This window comes from Glycine soja, chromosome 5, assembly GCF_004193775.1.
Source record: "Glycine soja cultivar W05 chromosome 5, ASM419377v2, whole genome shotgun sequence".
Taxonomy (NCBI): Eukaryota; Viridiplantae; Streptophyta; class Magnoliopsida; order Fabales; family Fabaceae; genus Glycine; species Glycine soja.
This window is the reverse complement of record NC_041006.1, coordinates 33,756,698-33,764,058: the sequence shown is the minus strand read 5'-3', so window position 1 is coordinate 33,764,058 and position 7,361 is coordinate 33,756,698. Positions and strand designations below refer to the sequence as shown.

Below are 7,361 nucleotides of genomic sequence, written 5' to 3'. Positions count from 1 at the left end.
AATTAATTTAAAAAATTACTTATATTTGCTTGTCCCAGTACCTTTATTTTTACCCCAATTTATATCATTTTGCGAAAGTTTTGTTCGCCCATGGAGGCACCCATCATTTTCTAAAACTTTCATACTTATTACACTCCTATCAAATGCTTCACCTTACCACTTTCATCTCATTTCAGCTGAAATCAATTTCAAGTTTAATTCATCGCCTTAAATCAAGCACACACTAAAAGGTTCTCTTACAATCATCTATAATTAGAGTGTTAAGGAGCTTCTTTATGATATGATCAATAGACAAAAATATAATGGATAAAAAATGAAAGATAATCCTCTTAAAAAAGAACATTTTTCAATAACAATAAGACATATTTATAGGAATGCATTCTCTGTTAAAATATAACCTAATTTTCTATATATAATATAATTAATTATTCATAATAAAAAAAATTACTTTTGCAAAATTATAACACAAATTATAGTCTCATTCAAATATTTAAAACTGAACAAGTAAATACAAAATTTTATGCGGAATTCCTAGACACTCACAATTTTAAAATGAATTTGACGCCCTTAAATCTGAGTACAGCAACGTTGAAGAAGCAATGAAATTTGAGCACGCAGCATTGAGATGAAGAAGCAACAAATTTAAAAACTAAAATTTGAGCACGCAGCGTTGAGATAAAAACTGAGAATTTGAGTTTATATAGCACTTAAATCGCTACCAGGACTGGCTATTTCTTCTTCCCTAACTCGCTGGTGGGAGTTGCAACTTGCCCTCAAGTTGCCAACGGCAGTTGCAACTCCCTACCTGAAAAAACGTACCCTGCAAAAGCTGGAACCTCAAAAAAGCTGGAACCTAGGGCTGCAAAAGCAAAACCGCCAGTTTGACTGGCGGTTTGCTCACCTGTGCACGGACTCGCCAGAAGGAGAGGCGATTTGCATATGTCGTATGAACTCGCCATCACCACTGGCGTTTTTCTTGCCACGTGGGAGATGGTCAGCAAACCGCCATTGCCAATGGCGGTTTGCTATATTTCCATGCAGTTTACGTAACAAAACAACCCCCCCTTGTTAAATTTTTGAAAAGAACCCCATCTGGGGAAATACTTTTTAAAAAAACCCCAGATGGGGAAATTTGCCATCTTAAATGCTCATTTTACTTGGGGACTAAAATGCAAAATCAAGAAAATTACACCAACCAGTAGCAACCTAACAGGTAAATGATCTCATTACACTAACTGTATATAAAGTCTTTCATCGGTGCAGCAGTTTTTTACTACTTCACCTTTGCCTATCAAACTTATAAACTTATTAGCTAATGTATATGAGTCCCACTGGTGACGTTAATAAAGAATAGTTTTAGAAATATCAAAAGGATATTCTTCTCATGAAGGTACTGTTTTGAGCTCATATTTCAGTCATTGCAGAAAAAATGTTTTGACTAAATAAACAAGGGTGTATTCGGTTTGTATTTTTATTTTTAAAAGATTAGAATTCTGAAAATAAGTTTGATTTGATTTTTTGTTTTTTATTTTCAAGAAATAAAAACATTGAAAATGCGTTTTCAAAAAAGGGAATATATTTTTAGATTTGTTTAAAATTATATTCATTGTCACCGCGTTTTCATTTTATCCAAAATGAGATTCTTGACTTCAATTGAAAACACTAAAAATAGAATTTTATTATTTTCAATTTTTGGTTCGTTTTAACTGAATGTTTTCAAAAATCCAACAAAATGTATCTCCATCACCATTTTTATTTTTAGTGACAATAAAAACAGAAAATAACTAAACCAAATAGTATCTAAAGGTAGCATGTATACTTAACCCTTAAACTTTAAAGATAAGAGTTTCAAGTGAATAAAAAAGTGTTAAAGGTAAAAAATAAAATTATTATTTTGTTAAGAATTTAAGTAAAATAAAAATTTATTAAAAAAAAATAATCAAATATTTATTAAAGATAAACTACATATTTATTTAAGGCCTCCATGGTTAATTTTCATTTGACATCCTGTAGTATATAGCATTAATAAAATTCTATAGTCGTGGATTTTGGGCTCCCACCAACCTTTAAGAAATGTATATTTGAGGGTTTCCTGCGGAGCTAGGAAGACAGGGACAGACACGGAAATATATAACAAGATCATGAGGAGTGTGACTGTTTGAGCACAGACAATAATATTGATATAAAAAACACGTTAAATGCCCGTGCGGTAAACCACATATTAATACTTAAAATTTAAAGTTAATTAAAATTTTAATCCTCAAATATGGGAATTTTGAATTTTTGGTTCCTAAAAAATTTTTAGTTATTAAAAATAGCGTTTACCATTAATAATAAGTGTTGAGTTATTTACTTGAATAATTACGAATATTACCATAGGTTATAAAAGAGACAGTCGCCTTAGGGACCATTTAAATTCTTAATTTTTTAAATATAATTTTATAAAATTTAATTTTAATTTTAATTGTTAAGTATTAAATTTTATTATATTACTTATAGTTAATTTGTTAGAAATATGATACAGTTTAAATATATGTATGTATCATAGATATTGTTGAAAATTATTTGAAAAATTCTATTACTCCTTTAAAAAGTTATAAGAAAAAATAGTTTCAATATTTGTTTTGAATTCAAACAAAAAACTGACAGTGAAATGAGTATATAAAGAATAAATTTAATAAAAATACTACGATCCATAAAAAATATTTTGATGACAATGATAGTGATAAATCACACATATTCATTTAAAAAATATTATTTTTTTATTCTTATTAAAATGAATTATTTTAGTTTTGATTATTTTGTATCCACATTCAGTCCATTTTCTTTCTTTTATTCATATCTCATTTGAACAAAATTTAAAATATGAAATCACTGAGAAATTTTTTATTTGAATCCCAATAATCACAAATTTTAAAGAGAATGAATTATAAAATTATATTAATTAAATCTTGAAATAATTTTCTTTTGTGAACATTAATCTATACTAGTAGTCTTAATTTTTTTCCTAAATTGAAGTCAGTGGAAGAAATACTAACAAAAAGAAATTAATGTCTTATTAAAACTATCCAACTATATTAATAATTATTTATTTTTGAGTAAACATAATGTTTATGAAATATTATTAATAATATTCGTAACTTGTCATTTTTAAGAGAAGTGTTTGACAAATATATATTTTTTATTCATTCTGAAATTAACTGTGTTGCAAGATAATAATGAATGAATTAACATGGAATTGCTTGATTATTAAACTTTTAAAAGAATGTAGATTGAATTATTAGAAGAATAAAATGAAAATTGATAAATTATATTAACATGAAACTCAAGTGTAAAATTTGCCTAAAACGTCACAACTTCTAGACAACCCCGGTTAACATGCATGCACTATCCATTAGCTGGATAAAAAATTTCTAGCCATATATACCAACACCAGCACACCAAATGATGTTTTTATTTCAAAATTAAACCAGCTCCACGGCAATCTTCAAAATATAAAAAATATCTAACATTTACTCTATTTAATACTAAGTAGAAGCATTTGTAGGAAAAACAATAAATTTTAAAGATATATTTTTATAAAAAAAATAACTTTTTTTCTTCTTAATTTGACCTTTATCTCATTCCACACACAACTGTCAAACTAACTCTAAATTAAGTGTATAAATTAAGTAATCCTCACATTTAATATTGAAGGAAAAATTTCATCTAAAGTCAATCAATTGAACTATAAATAACCACGAATAAAAAAAAGTAAAATTTTATTTTTATCAATGAAAGCATTTTTTTCGTTTCTCTTTTACCTTAATTGGAATTAATTGATAGGATAAACTCACGCATTATAGGCCAAACTTTGTGAAATAAAAAACAAGTTTCCAGACTTACATTTTCAAATTCTAATAGCTTCTTTATAATCTTTGAATTCCTTCGGTTACGTCCGGTTACAGCCATTGCTTCACTTTCCTTTCCCTCCTCATGCATGCGCTCACATACATCCAATGAAAGTCTTCCTGTTCTTAAATGAATGGCTGGCATAGGTAATTAGCTCTTTTTATTCTCGTATATGAATTTTGAGAGCAGTTTCAGTAAGATAATGTTAAGTTGTTAACGTTGGGATCCACCTGGAGTTACCTAAACAAGCACACTACCTCAAGGAATTCCAGCTATTTTCGCCCCTTTGATACGAGAGGAGGTATGCTCTGTTCGTTTCTGAAGAAGTTTAGAGGATCAACCTTGGTCTTCACTTTTGCCAACCTCTTGAAGTTATTCAAATGCTGGCTTCTTGTAGCTAGTGTAGCCATTGTTATTTACCCAGTGTCAAGGTCTCTATAATTCAAATATGAAGCCCTAGGAGACTTTGAAACATAAGTTTCCATATAACTGTACATTCTTCGAATCCGGTTGATGTGCCTTTGTTCTGCCTCATTCCCTTCCTCTTTCCATATAACTACCAAGTAATTAATATGGAATATGTTTCCAGATCTGTGAGGGAATGGAATTTCTGATTCTGAAATCTCATACATCTTACCTCCATAAGGAGTGAACTGAATAATAGCACCTTGAGCCTCATCTTCATAAAACAATAGCCATAACCCTTTTAACCCAACTTCAGGAATCGGATCTCTCACATAATCAGATTTTGCTTTGAAGAATGGCAAACCACATCCAGTTCTATTCATCAAAGCTTCACGGGGTTGACCATTTGTACATCGAGCCATATAGAGAATTGAATCTATCCAACTCATTTCAGTACAATCTTCTCTGACCAAACCCAACTCTGGGAAGCTCTTTTGCATCAAGGGAATGAGTTGATCCACACCTCCAAATTACATGGACTCAAATATAGCTAGCACTGTTGGTTTCCCATTTTGACTTGAACTTACCCTTACCAAGTTTACCCTAATCATTATGCCATTGCCAAGTTTATTTGCGACAAGCTGCCACTTATGAATAATCTCTGTTGCATTCTGCTGCAATGTCCTTGGAACATTGAACACTGTCACAGTTGATGGAACTGGAACTAGTTTTACATTCCAAGCCACAATGACTCCAAAGCTTGCTCCCCCACCTCCTCTGATGGCCCACAACCGATCCTCACCCATTGATTTTCTGTCAAGAAGGTTACCTTTCACGTCAACTATGTGAGCATCAATTACATTATCAGCGGCAAGACCATACTTATGCATCAAAAATCCATAGCCACCGCCACTGAAGTGACCACCAGTGCCCATAGTGGGCCACACACCTGCTGGTAATCCAAGTGTTGGGGCTTTTTTCGTTAATCTTGTAGTAAAGTTCACCAATAGTTGCACCAGCTTGAACCCATGCAGTTTTGTTTTCCACATTCACTTTGATTTCTCGAAGGTTTATGAGGTCAATGAGTACAAATGGAAACTTGGCAACGTAGGAGAGACCCTCATAATCGTGGCCTCCGCTTCGGGTTCGAATCTGTAAACCATGGCGTTGGGAGCAGATTATGGTGGCTTGAATGTGGGAAACAACCAGTGGTGTCACAATGACAAGGGGTTTTGAGCTAGCGTCACTACTAGAAAAGAAAGTTTCAACACAAGGGAAATCGACATTTAACATCGGTGGTCAACCCATGTTGAATAGAATGTTGTTGAAAGTTAAAAGTTTCAACATCGATCCTCCAACCGTTGTAGTAGAAAGTCAACATTTTTTACATCAGGCCTAACGTACCAATAGATGTAGAAGTTAAATCTTCTACATCGGTGCTATAATAAAAAACGATGTAAAATAACATTTTTTCACATCGTTGGTCAGTTAAGAAACGATGTAGAAGTTAAACGTTCTACATCAGTGTTATCATAAGAAACAATATAAAATAGCGCTTTTTAACATCGGTGCTCATTTAAGAAACGATGTAGAAGGTAGACCTTTTACATTAGTGTTATCATAAAAAACGATGTAAAATAACACTTTTCGACATCGGTATTCAGTTAAGAAACGATGTTAACTATTTAATAACCTATAATTAAAAATTGATTAATTAATGATCATTTTTTATATTTTCAATATTAATAATCTTCTACAGATGTGGTTAATTAATAATATAAAAAAGATCATTATCTTATTAATTTTCAAAATTTTGTCCATGTGTTAATAGAAACAAATTAAAAATAAAATAATAATTATGTAATTAAGAAAAAACTAGTAAAGGAAACTTGTTTTTAATTGGTGGAAGTAGTAATAGGAAATAATGAAGAGGTGTTCATTTATGTTCTTTTACACAAGAATGAAGACCCGTACATTTATGTAATTAAGAATGAAGTAGTAATAGGAAACTTTGAAATAAGATTGCGCAATTAGCTTCTATTTTAGCTTCTATTTTAGTAGTGTAAAGCAAAAATATGCTAATTGCCAAATTGTGCTAAGAACTATGCTAAACACGTATAATGGGTAAAACCAAAGCACCTGCAGGGAACAAAAAAAAAGGACAATCATTAAACACGTATCTAAAATGCATTTCATCAAAATGAAAAATTATGCAATACTTAAAATCCAAGCGTGTTATAAAGCCAACCAAAATGAACTTGGAGAGCAATGCAACAAAGACATGATCAGGCAACTTAGTAAGCATAATAGATTTCAGCAACTATAGGCAAGTCAAATCATAATAATAAATCCACCAAGTAAGCAAGATTACCAAATGAGGTTGTCTATTAATTAATAATGGGTCTATGAACACACAATAATTCACACTAAAACGTTATTAAACTTAGCTTTTTGGAATTTTTGCACATACCTCATTCCTAGAGTTTTTATCACGGAGGAAGTCAAAGACTCGTTTAGGAGGAACAGGAAGTCATAACCCTTACATCATTAGCACCTGTCCCTGAGAGTGTTGTCCATGTGTGAGCAGTGGAAGCACTCACTCCAGCACAAAAGCTTATCACCATTCTTTCAGCCAGCTTCATCATGCTTTTTCAACAATAATAAATTAAACAGCATAATAAGAACACCCTCTGTCCCAACAGACAAATAATAACCCACAATTGGAAAATCCAACGTTGTTATAATAACGTCATTTCTTGCAAAAATGTTGTTAAAATAAATCACTTATTTACTAAAATGCCATTACTTCTAAAATAACATCATTTTTGGAACCAGCGATGTAGTAGTGCGTTGGAGAACCTAGGATTCTGAATTGAAAAATCTAGTATAGAGGAGTATGAGGAGTTGGTTTGGGTGTAAACAACCTTGGAGATTGAGGGTGCATTCTTATTATGGGGATAATTGTGAAGACATTGAACAAAGTTTCCATGAGTATCTGCTGATGATATAAATGAAAATAAGAGCGATATGGCAACAACGGTAAAATATAGGTTTAGAGGCATCAT

The 7,361-nt window shown here is 31.4% G+C and overlaps 1 pseudogene; it reads right to left on the bottom strand.

Annotated features, from left to right (window-relative positions):
- Positions 1–4,163: 4,163 nt before the first annotated feature.
- LOC114411607 lies at positions 4,164–7,361 on the bottom strand (annotated as a pseudogene).